At 42.5% G+C, this 16,387-nt stretch overlaps 1 pseudogene; it reads left to right on the forward strand.

Annotated features, from left to right (window-relative positions):
- LOC128948243 (serine/threonine-protein kinase pim-1-like) overlaps positions 1-16,387 on the forward strand; it is a 51,675-nt pseudogene that overhangs the window by 13,447 nt on the left and 21,841 nt on the right.

The following is a 16,387-nucleotide window of genomic DNA, read 5'->3' on the forward strand; positions in this document are numbered from 1 at the left end:
TGGAATTCTTTCTGCAAAATGAAAAGGAAGAGTTTTGAGTTCCCATGTGCAAACTCCAACTGCTGGAGGTTATCAGACATGAACTAAGATCACAAGGCTTTCAGAAGAACCAAACAACATCCATGCCATGGATTATCCAGATTGGATCTTTCCAATCTCTGCTGGGATCTGGAAGTGGTGTGAGATAGTGAACTGTGACACCAGTGCTGCTCATGTCTGTCCCTTGCTGTGAGTTTCATTACCTGGGCTGCAAAATTCGGGTGGGACACTGCTCTGGGTGCTGTTTCTATGTATAAACTTGTATCCAAGTCATGATGTGTAACTTCACTATTTCTAAAAACATGTTACTATTGCCCTACTTCAGACCTCTCTCATTTGGAGAGCATTTTCATCTCTCTCTCCAAATTTTTTTTTCTCTGCATATTTTCCACAGTAGCCTTAGGATTCTTCTTCAGTAAAAGTCCTCCAATGTGCCCATTTTAGAAAATTAGTGAAACTCAGTTCAGAACACTCAATGCACAGATTATAACAACAAGCAGACACAGTAATATGCACACATGATTTCACACTATCTTAATGGATATGGATTGATATGGATTCTTGTTAGACTTGTAAATATAAAATCATAATGAAAATAAACCTCTGTTAAGAGTGTATTTCATATAGCTTAGACTTCTGTGACAGAAAATGGGCCTGTGTCACAGCACACCAGGGTTCACAGAGGCCAGAGCTAATTACCTTCCTGGAAGGAAGAAAAAATGGGAAAACTTTATATCCAGAGGGAGTGGCATTTGAACGGGCATGAAAAAAGAAGGAAATAACCAAAAACCTTGAGAAGGAAAAACAAAAACATGGGAGACAAGAATAACCAAAAACACAGGAGAAAAGAAAAACAGAGGCAATAAAGTTCTTCAAAGAAAACACTGAAATTGTGTGTGAGAAAGTTTAGAGGAAATGTTCAGGTAGACTGGATGGAGTTTATTTATGGCATTTAAGATACTTACAAAGCAAGAGGAATTTCATATGAAGAGCAAATGCCATGAGATTAATAAAATGAACATTTACCAGAGTTTCTGAGAGCTCTTCAAGTTGCACTTCTTTATCACATTTTACTTGAGTCATCTCTTCTACAGCACATGAAATGTAAAATTAATGGAACAGAAATGATTTTTCATATTTAGCAGGCAGTATAAAACATTTACTCTTTTGCAATACCCAGTTCTCAAAACTTGTTGGATTAAGTTAAGAAACTGAAAAGCTAATTTATGACTTAATCTAAATGTAGAAAAAATTGTTCAGACATTAGCAAATCTATATCTGAAGAGAAACTAAATATTTGTCTTAAATAAAAATTAAGGCCTATTATTTTCCACAATTATAGCTTCAAATAAACTATGGACTGTAAGACTAGAATATTCTCCAAGTATTGATGCCCTGCATTGTTCCAGAAAAAAAAAATCTGAACTGCTGAAGGTATCACATGGATATGCTGAAAAGGAAACCGGTTGTTACTAACTTCCAAATGGTTTCTATGTGCACAGTCACAATTCTGGTATTTTTTGCAAGTACTCAACAGCAAGGCAGAGCTCTGACTCTGGAGACTAAGGAGCACATCCCTAGAAACCACAGGATATCAAATTGATGATATTTAAAGACAACCCCTGCCGGCATCATTCCACTTCCAGCATGGGGAGGGTCACAGAAACGTCAGTGGGAAGGTTTTACCTCTGCTGCAGAAGTCACTCCTGGCACCTGCAGTGCTGCTGCTCTGAGCTGCAAACCAAAATGACCTTCAGAAGAATGCATGCATGAATGATTTTACTATTGGAGCTCTGCACAGCACTGCCCTTTGACTGCTGCCAGCACCAATGACCCCCAAAGAAAAGGGGTCAACTGAGTAAAAATAAATTCAGGCATTCCTGACAGGTACAAGTACTGTAAAATCATTTCTCCAACTACTAGAGACAGTCCATTTCCAGACAACAGCAGAAAACATTTATATTACTGCCTAGCTCATTTTCTGCCTTTCTACAAGCCTTACCCAGTTCAGCAGATTTCTTTTGGAGCTCCAAGGTAAGCAGCTTTGAATCATCTTCATATTTCTTTAATCTAAGAAAATGGTAAATTAAAAATCCCAAATGTAGGGTACAAAGCACTGCATTTGAAACTTACAGGACAATAAGACAAAGTCTTACCACAAGCACTTTAAGAAGATTTACCTTTCAAAAGGCAGATGATATATCTGCCTGCAACACTTATCAAATTTCACTTTCACAACCTCACAACAGTAGATATAAAAGTAAACAAATATATACTTACAGAAATATGTATTTCTTAAAGCCAAAATTATGAAAGTTGGAGGGGGAAAAATTTACTTTTTATACAGTATCAACTATCACAACAAAAAAAAATTACAGTAAATTTCCTGCATTTAGACCACTGTGTGAAAAAAAACCTCCAAATTTCAGCTTTATTTCCAATCGTTCTTGATTTTGTCATAGACTGCAACCTGTAAGATCACTCTTGGAACTTAAACTCATTAATTTACCTATTTTGCTCTTCTTGCAGCAAGCTTTTCAAATTGCCAACAGAAATCTCAAACTCCTCTCTCAGGGCTGCAAGCAAAGCCTTCATTTTTTTACATTCTTCCTTTTCTCCAGTAACCTGAATTAATGTTTTCATTCTAGTCTGGAATTCAGTTTCCAAGTTCTTTTGAGTAACCTTCAAAACATGATATCATTTCTAAACATGTTTTGCAACAAACAGGTACAGCTGTTTCATATCCAAAGTATCCATAATTATTTACGCAAATACTCATCTAGTCTGTTTGTACTGTAAAACTATAAGCAAGGGGTACCTCTGCCTTTTGCAATGGAATTTTAGCCTCTTCCAGCTCTGCCCTCAAATGTTCTTTACTGACCTGGGATTCCTTTAACATTTCTTCCTTATGTACTAAACAAAAAAAGATGTTTAAATTTTTAAAATAGGATATTTACTAAAAAATCCTGACAAAAATGGAAAATTACATACATTTAAAGAATTTAACAAAGACCAATGGTACTGACATCATATACTATAAAAAAATATAAAATTTGAATATAGATGGCTTAAAAATACTGAAAATCAAATTCTGAAAAGTAAGTTTCCTCAGTGACATCTGCCTGACTAAATTTGCAAAACTGAAGCAACACATTTTCCCCTTGCAATTTTCAAAAGCTCTCACTGCTTGACTCACCCTAAAAACTGCCCTGCCAGTCCTGCTCCCACATGAGTAGCTCCAAACAAAAATAAGGCCTTCAAGGCCCCAAAATTCTCCTGCCAACCAGCAACAGAATAAGACTATCATGACCCTGTTTCCTATGCTTCTATAAACAATCACATATAATAAATAAACAATCATATACAATTACATTTAAATTCTTTAAACAATTACATTTAAACACAGCAGGCAGAGCTCTTACATTTTGCTTCCATAAAGTCAGCAACCTTATTTTGTGATGTCTGCAGCTGAACCTTGTTGTCTTTTATGACATCATCTTCTTCATCTCTCTGTATGGTAAGAGCTGAAATCTAGAAAAATGCAAGAATTATCAAAATGAAGTCTGGAAAAGGGACAGATATTAATTTTCATTTGTACTCCAGGTATGGTAAGCAGACATTTTGCTGTCATTCAAGTTAGATTAGATAGCTAGCTAGCTAGCTAGCTAGAGACAGATAGCTAGCTAGCTAGCTAGCTAGCTAGATAGACAGACAGATATATAGATAGACAGATAATATTTGTCTAGATATAATCTTAGCCAAATATTGATGAAGTCACATTACTCTAAACAAAAAAGTTCTCCAATTCAAAATCAAACCATAAATTCCAGTAGATTAAAGGCACTGAAAATCATTAAATTTAGCAGAATTTGACTTAAATGCAGCTTCAGATGTTATTTTGTCTTTTTTACTAATGCCCAGAAACAGTTCTTGGCTCTTGCATTGCCCCTTTAGTCACAAATAAAGCTCTACATATTAGATGGCAAAATGAGCAAACTTGCTTTTCCTTTTGACTGACTTCCAGTTTGCATTCTTTTTCAAACTTGTCCACTTTTTCTGCTTCTTCTTTTACTTTTGAGATACAGTAACATCCATAGTTAACATTCTAGCTGAAACATATTCCAAGTTCAATACAACGTCCAGTTTAAGATTGCTTGGAATTGTACAGCTGTACCATTTGTTTCCCAAGAGTAATTATTGAGGCAATGTTTGATTTTATAATGAAAATACAAACAGAAAAGAGCATGTGAAAATGAAACAGGAACACACCAGGCTATACATACAGAGAGAGAGCATTTAGCTAAAGTTTCTGTAGCTGTACACTAGTGCATTATCATTTAAATAAACAAACTATGTGAAATAAGTATTGATCTCTAGACTGTACTTCACAGACAAAACTTCAATTTTGAGTGACTGTTTGAAAAATAAAGTTCCAAATTTGGTCCAGTGGAACAGAAATAGAAGGGGCCAGGCAGTGACCAAAGGCAGCATGAATAAAAGAAGGGTCCCAGTGTCTCAATGTGAGCTGCTCACCATTCCAGCACTTCACATCTGTCTGCCCTGACACTGCATGTGTAATACAAGCTATGAAGTACAAAATTGAGCCAGCTGCATAAACTCAATAAACAGAATTCTCACATTTGAAACTCATTTCCAATCTGTCAATCTCTGCTTGCACACGAAGCTCTTCAAATGCCACTGTCATTCTCTAAAAACAAAATTTAATATCTGAAGTTCAATATTGGAAACCCTGGAACTTCTCCAGGGGCTGCTGCCCACCTCAGCCACTCTGAGAAATCAGCAGGTAGGTGAAACAGAGCCCAAAAAGAAGCCAGAAGTTGTGGCAGTGACTAAGCACACATCACACAGATCACAGGGATCTACATCCCACACACTGCTGCACTTTCTCCATTGAATGTGTTTTAAATAACATAAAAATAATTCTTGAAAAAGGATTGAAAACCCAACTTCCTGCATCACACATGACATGACACCCATACATGATGGACACAAACAGTATCCCCACATAAACATGGAACTCAGCTCAGCTCACATAACTCACATTCCTTTCATCAAGCTTGGTCACTTCTATGTTGCTATGAAATTCCTCATACAATTGTATTGTTTCTTCCTTTTCCTGTTCATCTATCAAAGCAAGAACATAGGAGAAAGTTTTTCTTTTGAACAAGAATGCCAGCTGCCCAAGTCATTATACTTAATCAGCATAATGAATTAACAAAGGAATTATCAGTTTCATTCTTATTTATTAAGTCATTATGAAACATAGTGTCAAAAGTTACAGAATCTAGGGAAAATGTGTATTTCAATGAAACATTAAGCAAGCTCAGCTTTTAAATTACCTTCCTAAGATTTTTTTTTCTGTGAAAAGTGTAATTCTGGATCAGTTTATGCGACCATATTAATTATTATAGTATTAATGCTGTTGAATAATAATGTATCAAAACTGTTAGTATGTATAAACTGTAACCTAGGGTTTAACACTGAATTTCTTCCTATCAGCAGGTACCTATAACCACAGAGCTGTCATTATAAAATTGCAACACTCCATGTCCATATTTTCCTTCTTTCCTTTCACTTTTGTAATTGATACTAATTTTTCCTAAGAAAACAATTAAAAAGAGAACAGTAAAAGAAACAGCTGTCAAAAAAGAACAGTACATCTATATACAAGTGTTTCTAGAATTAAGGCTAAAAAGAAATAGACATTTCTTGAGTATCCAGGATCAAGTTAGTAAAATTCTAATGATTTTCATAACAATTCTAAATTGCATATAAAGTAGAATTTCCAAGCAAGAACATATTTTAAAACCTCAAGAATTTAAACTTCATTAAGTTATCCAACTGTCTTGGCTTGTTCAGTTTCATGAGAAGAATTCCAGTTACTCATTATACCTTGGGGTTAAGACCTTTTTTCCCCACAAATGTGTGATGGCTGAAAACAGGAAATGTCAGCTCTGGAAATTTGTTACAGAGTGCTGGGAATTTAGAGTAGATTCTACTGCCTAAAACCAGGCATGAAGTGTCACTTCTTATGTCTGAATACATTCCCAGAGTGTGGCTGGGACTGCAAAGCTTCAATGGGCTGAGCAGCCTTGGGGAGCCCTGCCCTGCCCTGCAGTGGCTGCCAGTGCCAGTCGGGGCTGTGGGCACTGCCTCAAACCTGGAGCACTGTTTGGGCACCCAAAGAGCTCCCAGGCTGGCAACCTTGCAGCAAACAATTTCACTGCCTTCAAAAGCCCTCTGCATTCAGCATAACAAACCAAAAGTCTGTTAGACCTGGGGCTTCACTTCCAATTTTGTGAGCCACTTAAAATTCACTTCTCATTTTGAGAGCCACATCCAGTCGATCTCAACTGGAGAACTTTTCTGAACAGCATGAGAAATTTCTTCTTCTTTCTTCTGTTTGTGAATTTAGAGCAAGCTAGAAGTACATTTACTCTGATAAATAAAAACTAAAAAAGCATTTACATTTGCTGGTCTTCTCTGTGAAGCGAGTGCAGGTTTCCTTGAGCAGATTACACAGATGCCTCGAAGCAGCAGCTCTAAAGGAGGGAAAAATGTCATGTTTGCACAGGAGTGCACAGTGCTTTATGTACCTAAGGAGTAACAATGGAAATTACCTTCAAAATTTAACAGCTACATAAAACTGCCCATGTGAAAACTGATTATTTTGACGACAAAAATATATACCTGGTTCTATTACTTACTCTTTCAAGAGATCTTTATTTTCACATATCTCATCTTCCAGTTTCAAATGGAGTTTTTCATTCTCAAACTAATTTCATAGGGAACAAATGCAAAAAGACACTGTCATTGAAAAATATATTAGAAATGCACTTTGACTTCTCAAATCCCTCATGAAAAAGTAATTTTGGGCATCATTAGACAGAAGTCTGTTTTATCTGGTATTACATGCTGAGTCATCTTTTGCATGAAAGATGCAATTATTAATGAACAATAATTTACCAGCAAATGAGACACCCACAGGTATATTCTTCATACACAACCTCACACAGGACAGGTGCCTGCAACTTCTCAAAATAATCATTTTCTCAAGGCACAAACCAAACTGCAACAGTCTTTAAGATTTAATTGTATCAAGAATACTGTCATACTGAATCAGGAAGCACTTAACTTCATCTATTCAATGTACACTATACAATACTGGCCTGCAGTTCTTGAATGGCTTTATTCTGTGCTTCAATAATCTTTCTATTCTCTTGGAGTTTTCTTTCTTTCTGGTTTAGTTCAGTTTCCACAGTCAGTTTCCACTGCTTAATCTTCTCAGCCTCTTTGTAGAGTTTTGAGAACAATTAATTCATTGTTTCTGTATTCTATTAAAACAGGTTCCATAATTTAATCTCAAATACTATCCAATTAATAGTACATAATATCTAATGAATGCTGTTGTAGATAACATATTTCTGTCTTAGAAACATCACAAGAATAATATTTTTCCACAGATGGTGATATAAGCTTAGATATGATCAGGAGCCCAAGTTTAAATCTTTGTGCATCCTCTATGTATGTATCAAAAGACATTACAGAGCACATAGGAGAAACAAATACAATGAAATATCCCAAACCCCCTTCAGACATCACCAAATAGATGGGCTTGAAGACATGGATAACTGCAGTCCACCAAAATCAATAAAAGTTTTGCCACAATTATCAGTGAAGCCAAAATTCCTTCTAGCAGGTTCTTCACACCATTTCTGTCCTCTCTTTCTGACAGACACTGCTGAAGTAAAAGCTGCTTAAGTGAAAGCAGCTTCAGAGACTTTGCCCAGGAGTACCTGTGATATTGCCATGAACACACACAGAATCACAGAATCACAGAATAATGAGGTTGGAAGAGACCTCTCAGATCATCGAGTCCAACCTATGCCCTAACACCTCAACTATAACACCCAGTGCCATGTCCAGTCTTTTTTTAAACACATCCAGAGATGGTGATTCTACCACCTTCCCTGGGAAGAACATTCCAGTGCTTTATTATTCTTTTGGTGAAAATTTTTTTCCTAATACCCAACCTATCCCTTCCCTGCTGTAGCTGGAGACTGTGTCCTCTGGTTCTGTCAGTGCTGCCCGGTGGAAGAGCCCGACCCCACCTGGCTACAACCTCCCTTCAGGAAGTTGTAGAGAGCAATAAGGTCACCCCTAAGCCTCCTCTTCTCCAGGCTAAACAACCCCAGCTCCTTCAAATGTTCCTCACAGGGCTTGTGTTCCAAGCCCCTCACCAGCCTTGTTGCCCTCCTCTGGGTGTGCTCAAGCATCTCAACATCCTTCCTAAACTGAGGGCCCAGAACTGGACACAGCACTCAAGGTGCAGCCTCAGCAGTGCCCAGTACAGGGGCAGAATGACCTCACTGCTCCTGCTGGCCACACCATTCCTGATGCAGGCCAGGATGCCATTGGCCTTCTTGGCCACCAGGGCACATTGCTGGCTGATATTCAACTGGCTGTCACCAGCACCCCCAAGGCCCTTTCTGCCTGAGCACTGTCCAGCCACACTTTCCCCAGCTTGGAACTTTTTGTGGCCAAAATGTGGAACTCAGCACTTAGACTTATTAAACTTCACGCTGCTGAACTCTGCCCATCCATCCAACCAATCTAAGTCTCTCTGCAGAGCCCTCCTTCCTTCCAATAGATCAACACAAGCTCCCAGCTTAGTGTCCTCTGCAAATTTACTAATGAAGGACTCGATGCCCTCATCCATGTTGTCTATAAAAACATTGAACAGAACTGGTCCCAGTACAGAGCCCTGAGGGACAGCACTGGTGCCTGGCTGCCAGCTGGATGCGGCACCATTCACCATCACTCTCTGGGCCCATCCAGCCAGTTCTGAGCCCAGCACAGAGTGCTCCTGTCCCAGCCATGGCTGCAGCTTCTCCAGGAGTGTGCTGTGGGAGACAGTGCCAAAGGCCTTGCTGAAGTCCAGATACACAACATCCACAGCCTTTCCTGCATCCACCAGGTGGTCACCTGCTCACAGAAGACCAGGCTGGTCAGACAAGAACTACCCTTCATAAACCCATGCTGGCTGGGTCTGATAGCCTGGCCATCCTGTAACAGCACTCAGTATGAACTGCTCCATTATCTCACCTGGTACTGAGGCCAGGCTAACTGGCCCAGAATTACCAGGATCCTCCTTCCTACCTTTTTTGTGCATGGGTGTCACACTGGCCAGTGTCCAATCATCTGGAACCTCACCAGTGAGCCATGACTCCTGATAAACAATGGAGAGTGGCTTGGCAAGCTCATCTGCCAGCTCCCTCATCACCCTGGCATGGATCCCATCTGGACCCAGGGATTTATAAATATCCAAGTGTCCCAGCAGTTCTCTGCTCACACACAGAGCAGGAAGGAAAACCACCACCCTTGTGCCGTTAGAACACCTTGAAAGTGCCCTACAAGCAGTGCTGGGTCAGTGGTTGAGGCAGGGAGAGCAACACATGAGCCCAAAGGGCCCTTTGGTTCACTTACAACACCCCCAAACACCATCCTTGTTTTGGCTGCATCACAGTTTTGTTACCGTCCTGATGGTACTTTAACAGCTTAGGATTAAAAAAGTCTAAAAAGTCAGGGATATGAAAATCAGCAGAGAGAGCACTAGAAATGTGTTTTATTTTGTGGTAGCAAACATTGTTTTGTAGCTGCAAAGTACAGAAGCTATTGCAAAAAAAATGAGCTGTACTGAGTTGTGCTAAAGCAGAGATCTGCTGGTAAAGACGCTGTGAAAAGAATCCAGTGCTTGAGGAAATCACTGAATTGTTTTACAGATAAAATAAAGCCAGACAAGGCAATTGGGATAATCTACTTCAGTTTTCCAAAGAATACTCTGACTTCAACCCTTCTGCCCCTCAACAGAATATTCAGAACCAGTTTCACAAGGATACTTAAGCATTTAAATCTTACTCTAATTAAAGCTCATAGACTTCGCAGGCACTTCAAACAAAGAAAAAACAACAACAATATTGCAATCACCTTAATTTTTAAAGATTTTTTTCCCGGCATGTTCACTAAATCACAAAAATCTCCTCTAAGTGGTTCAGCTTTAAACAGGAGACAGAAAACATTATTCCCTTTTGACTACTTCCTTTAGCCCTGAAATATCTACTGAATAATGCTTTAGGCACTGTTTGGGAACAAATTCAGAAGACCCCAAGGAACTAGATGTGCAGAGTTGATACTTAGCTGATCTCTTCATCTACTTCAAAGTTTCACTTGCTGTGAAATTGTATCTGAAACATGAAGAGATTTTGATCAATGTATTTCTAAAAAAAGTAACAGTGAAACTGTATTTAACAGTTACAGATGTGAAACTCTGAGACTACTCATGAAAATTAAAACTTGACAATATATTAAAATCTAAAGAAGGTGCATGGCAAATATTCCAATCATACCTGAATCAGTGATTTCGCCACGGTTCGACACATCGAATGGCAGCTTAAAGTCATCATCTGAGCATCTGTTAAAACCCTGCACAAATTTAAAAGTTAGTTTCTTATGGGTAGACTTGTAAAGAAAGAATGATAAAATCCATAAAAAATCCCTAGAGATGATGTGAAAATAGAATTTGTCATTAAAAAAACAGCTGCCTACAATTTTCAAAGCCCAAGGTATTGGTAATGGCTTTGGAACTCACTTCTTACTTCCCAATGGTTTATCAAACTGTTGATGTCTCGCAGTTTGATTTATAGACTGTGGCCAAAGGGGAGCTTTCAATGCAGGGAACTCAGCAGCTCCTGCCTCTCTGGGCACTGGTGCATGGCAAAGGACTCAAGGAGACAAATTACTTTTGTGAAGACCAGTAGTTAATATTTCTTTTTTGCTTTACTTCCAAGGGCACTTCTAAACCATATCTGATTATGTTTCAGCATGAAAATACCCTTTTACAAGTTTTTTAAGTCACAGAAGTTCATCCTGTAAACAGCTAACTCATCTGCTGTCAGAATATCCCATTTGAATCTCAACATATTTCATAAGGAGCTTCCGCATGAAAAAATAACTTGTTGAATTTCCATAACTCAGTGCGGGGACAGAACATTTTCACTGCACACCTGATCTGGTGAGACCAAGACACCGATGCCAGTGCGAGCATCTGAGTGGGGCCTGTGGGAATCCATAAAATCAAAGGGTTTTGGGAAAGCTGCAAAAGGCAGGCCTCAGAGACAGCAGAACTGTGATTAGAGCCAAGCAGTAGCCATGAGATAGGTCAGCAGAAAAATTATGTCAAAAGTAGAAAAGTAAGGATAAATAGAACAATGGTCTGAGCTTGGTTAGAATAACTCCCTAAATTACAGAAAAGATTATCTACAGAGATATTAGGAAGTTCTAAGCTTAATAATGGAGCTCTGTGCATTGTGTTTTAAGGCTTACAAGCAGGTATTGTATTCAAAATAAGCAAGCATTGTTTTAACCAAAGGTACGTGTACTTATAGTGGTTGGATAGAACTACTGTCAATATGCTTTTGCTTTGTGTGATTGGTCAAAAAACTTCTAAAGTAAGTTATAACATTAAGTTCTCAGTCTGCTGCCTGGGATGTGAGCTGCTGGCATCTTCCCATTGTCATAACCATGTAATTAGACTAATGCTGGAAAATAAAACAGCTCATTGCAGTTCCTCAGCAGTTCTGTCCCATTGGTGATTTGTACACAGACCCTGGCCGGCAATAGAGCCCTGCTCGCTCTCTGGGCTGAATTACTTACATCAAATGCGGACTTACAACACAGAGTGGATGCTCGAGAAGATGATTCCCTTCAGTTTTGATAGAAAACAACAACAAAAGTCTTTGAAATTCAAACGGAAGATGTCTGTGCATATGCCACTCTAGGCATACACACAGAAATGAGTCCAGCGCAGGAGCCATCCCGGCGCATGCAGGGTCAGGTGTGTGTGTGCTCCAGCCCGGGGCAAGGGGCAGGTGTGTGTGTGCTCCAGCTCTGCCGGGGCAAGGGGCAGGTGTGTGTGTGCTCCAGCCTGGGGCAAGGGGCAGGTGTGTGTGCTCCAGCCCGGGGCTGTGCCCATGCAAGGGACAGATGTGTGTGCCAGCTCGGGGCTCTGCCGGGGCACTCCCCAGGCCCAGCACTGTCCCTGTGTCCCCGGGGAAGTGCCCCTGCGCTTTCCCCCCGTCCCCTCATCAGACTCGACCACCAGAGCAGCACAGCCCGAGGAGGCGGCCGGGGGCGGGGTGGTATGGCCCGCCCTCAGCGGCCCTGCGGCCGAGCGCTGACCTGGGATGTGCCTGCAGACACCTGCCCTGCATCAGGCGCGGCAGAATGAACAATTTAAACCGGTTTTTCTTCTCCATGGCTCCGATAAAAGGGCGGGCGGGGCGGCCCCAGCTCCCGGCGGCCGCTGAGGGCGGGCGCGAAGGGCGGGAAGCAGCAGCGGCCCCTCAGCGCGGGAGCGGGGACGCCGCCTAGCGGAGCTCGCGAGGCCCGCCCCAGACACGGTCCGGCCGGACAGAGCGGCGGCCGCGGGGCCATCGGCGGGGCCATCGGCGGCGTCATCGGCGGGGCCATCGGCGGCGCCATCGGCGGGGCCATCGGCGGGGCCATCGGCGGCGCCATCGGCGGCGCCATCGGCGGGGCCATCGGCGGCGCCATCGGCGGGGCCATCGGCGGCGCCATCGGCGGGGCCATCGGCGGGGCCATCGGCGGGGCCATCGGCGGGGCCATCGGCGGGGCCATCGGCGGGGCTGGTTCGTCGCCCGTGGACGCCAGAGAGGTCTCGGGGCAGCCCGGGGGGTCGAGCGGGTTGGGGATGTCGCCGTGGTCGCCGGCCGGGGGAGCACAGCGGGACTTTCGCCGTCGCGGGGAAGGCGGGAGAGGTCTGAGGGGAAGGGGGCGTCCCGCCTGTACAGGGAATAACGGGGAGCCCAGTCCTCCTGTGTGAAAAATACATATTTTATGATTGGCTTTTCGCAAATATTAAAGTGAATATTATATGTGTTATGTCAGAAAGTAATGCTGTATTAATTTTCTTAAGTAGGGTGTTAAATCTAGTTAAGGGTATAACATAATGTTATAAATAAATAAATAGAAACTATAATAAAATAGAAACTATGCTATGTGAGACTTTTTTAAAGAAAGGACTTGCAGCGAGATAGCAGCCACAGGATACCTAAATCTTTCAGAGTAAGAGAATTTATTGCTCTCTTATCAGAAGAAACGAACTTCTTCCTGCCTGCTCAGCCATGAAGATGATGTCAGGATGCAGAGGAAGAAGTTGATACTGACCAGACAGAATCCTGTGTTTGAATGGAATTTATGCATCATGTATAAGGTGTATGAATATGCAATAGGTCATTGTTTTTAAGGGTTAATCCTCTCTTAAAGTGTGTCCTTTTTCAGGCTTATTTTGCCCAGAAAAAGGTACCTGGATGTCCGTAAGTCTTTGTTTCTATTAACTCATATTATCCTAATCCAAATTATCCAAATTATTATTACTCTAATTATATTGCCATTTTTATAACCATTTTATTACTATTAAACTTTTAACATTTTAAAAAACAAGTGATTGGCGTTTTTCACATCCTGTGACCCCCTGGTGTTGTAAATGGCTCCCCCAGAAACATCAGTACATGGGATGTTGTGTGTTAGGCACTGTGTGAAAAACGCCAATCATTTGTTTTTAAAATTTTAAAAGTTCAATAGTAATTAAATTGTTATAAAAAGAGTAATATAATTAGAGTAATAAAAATCTGGACAATTAGGATTTAGGACAATATGAGAGAAAAAGAACAAAGAGTTATGGACGTTATGGTTTTTCTGGGCAAAACCATTGTGATGGTTGGTGGCCATGGAAAGCTGCCCTGGTCCCTTGCTCAGGGCAGGTGTCAGTGCCCAGAGCCAGAGGGGATCCCTTGCTGGGGGCTGTGCCATGGCAACCTGCCCTGTGCCACGCTGGCCGCTCAGGCACCAGGAACCAGCAGCCAATGGAACTGCCAGGGCCAAAGGCCAGGTCAGCCAGACAGAAAGGGGCAGGGCTGGGCACTGTTTCCATGGCAACCGGCACTGGGGGGGACACCTGGGTCACCTGGCCTGGCAGTTGCCATGGAAACCCCTGGCAGGGACTGAGGGCACAGCCCCTGGCACTGAGACACTGCTGGGCCGGGTGCTGAGCACAGGGCTGAGCACGCAGAGATGGTTTTGTTCTTGCTGAGCTGTAGCACAGCCAAGGCCTGTCCTGCCCCTCGTCCAGCCACGCTGGGGAGGGGCTGGGGCTGCAGGGGAGCTGGGCAGGGGACACAGCCAGGACAGGGGACCCCAACTGGCCCCGGCCATACCCCAGACCAGAGGACATGCTCAGTGTGTGAAGGGGGGGAATTTTGGAGGGAGGGCTTATGCCTTGCCAGGTAACACTTAGGCAAGAGGGGGCCCTGTTTCTCCAGTGGGCAGGGTCACTACCAAAGACACAGACACCAGCTGAAGGAATTGTGTCATTTATATCATGCACAGCTGCAAAGAATTACAAAAGGATAAGCTCAGCAAAGCACATCATCATTAGCAAAGAATTACAAAAGTAGCGCAGCAATCCATCCAGTCATGACTACCAAAGACTGCCTGCAGTGATTAAAGAAAGATCCACCAGCAGTTCCCCTCAGATTTTACCATCACCCAGATCTACACATCAGCTGGGGAAGCCAAGGACTGCAGAGCCACTCCCAGACACTGGGAACTCCTGCAGGTGCCTCCACCTTTGCAGGCAAGGAGGCTCCAAGCCTGCTGGGAGAGGACACAGCTTTTATACTGTTAAACAAACAAGCTGACGTCACTGCTACTGTGGCAACATCTGGTTTGATTCTCCTCATTGGTTCCTCCCAAAGCCTGGCCACGGCTCAAGGAGGAACCAAGTGAGTTGACTTTGATCCTTCAGCCCCAAACAAGGCCAGATGGGGCCTGGTCTGGTTTCTAAATACAGAAAGATAAATCCATGTTTTATCAAGGAACACATGCACTGATCATGTTGTTAATCATGCTTCCTTAAGGAGTAGACACAAATATAACATTTGGTTGGAAGGTTCATCTAGAGGTGAACTTTGCCTCAGGGCCTGTTCAGGCCTTGATCACAGCCTGTTCAGGCCTTGGTACTTTGATTAGTCCTCAGACCCACGATGAACTACAACCTTCATACAATTCTTTCAATAACACAGTTTAGATTGAGATATTAGGCATAAAGGCATCTCCTCTTGTGCTTCAATTAAGTGCTGTTTTTTTCATTACTCCGTTCTTTTTAAATCATGCCTAAATAGCTGCTGCTATTCTCTGTTATTTATCAAATGCCTCTTTTCTTGAGACTGTCTCTTTTAAGACAAGTCCCAATACTCCACTTCCCAGCACAAAGCATCACAACAACTCTGACGTGGAATGTCAGAGTGCACACCAAGTGCACACACTGCAATGATGACAGGCACTGCCACAAATGCCTGTCACAGCAGCCTCCAATTTGGCAGCCATGAAGCCAATCCCAGCCAGAAGAATTTTCTTCTTTCTGCCACTCTTCTCCTGCTCTTTGTGTAAAGGCCATTCCTGACTGTTGGCCTTCAAACCCATCCCTGAGAGCAGAGCAACATTCGTGTCCCATGAGAGCCCAGGCTCTTCCTTGGCCAGCAAGCATGTAATCCAAGGCCATGCAGTTCTGTGGAGTCCCCAGTGGTGTTTGTTGGAGCTCACAGGATGTGCTATTGGACATTTTAACAGGATCATTTGCTACTTCTTCTAATAATCCATTTAGCTTATTCCTGTAAACTCCTCAGGACAGGGCAGCACACATGGGGCACAGGATGAACCAGAATCTTTTGCTTGCTGAAAGCCAAGGCACTCCTTGGGGGGAAAATGTTCTCTGGGCCCCAGCTCTTCCTTGTGGTTGTTGCTGAAGGACCCAAAATGGTGGCCCTGCAGCCAAGAGTGGTGTGACACTGACACTGAGCAGCTCCAGCACCCCAAGTTCTACTGACATTGGCAGTGATGGAAAAGCACAGAAATCCTCCACACTGTGGCCTCTGGAACCAGAACAGGGTTTGGTTTCTCCGGAAGGGAAATCTTAGGGAGTCTTGTCCAAGTGATCATTGCATTCCTGTGTCTTCTTTAACTGTCCCTTTACTGACAGTTATGAGTCAGAGCCCATGGACAGAGTTCTGGCCACCCCACAGCGTGGGCCCTCCAAGGGAACCCCACTCCTCCCAACTCCAGCTGAGAACAACCCCGGCAATTGGTGACATGCAGTATTTTGGCTATCCTGATCTTTACAGCTTCATAACTAATCATTACATTTTGAGGAGTAACACCTTGGTGAAACACTAGAGGTGTTTGTGGCAGA

This window comes from Melozone crissalis, unplaced genomic scaffold, assembly GCF_028551555.1.
Source record: "Melozone crissalis strain CALT ecotype California unplaced genomic scaffold, PUWL_Pcris_2 ptg000120l_1, whole genome shotgun sequence".
NCBI classification, from domain to species: Eukaryota; Metazoa; Chordata; class Aves; order Passeriformes; family Passerellidae; genus Melozone; species Melozone crissalis.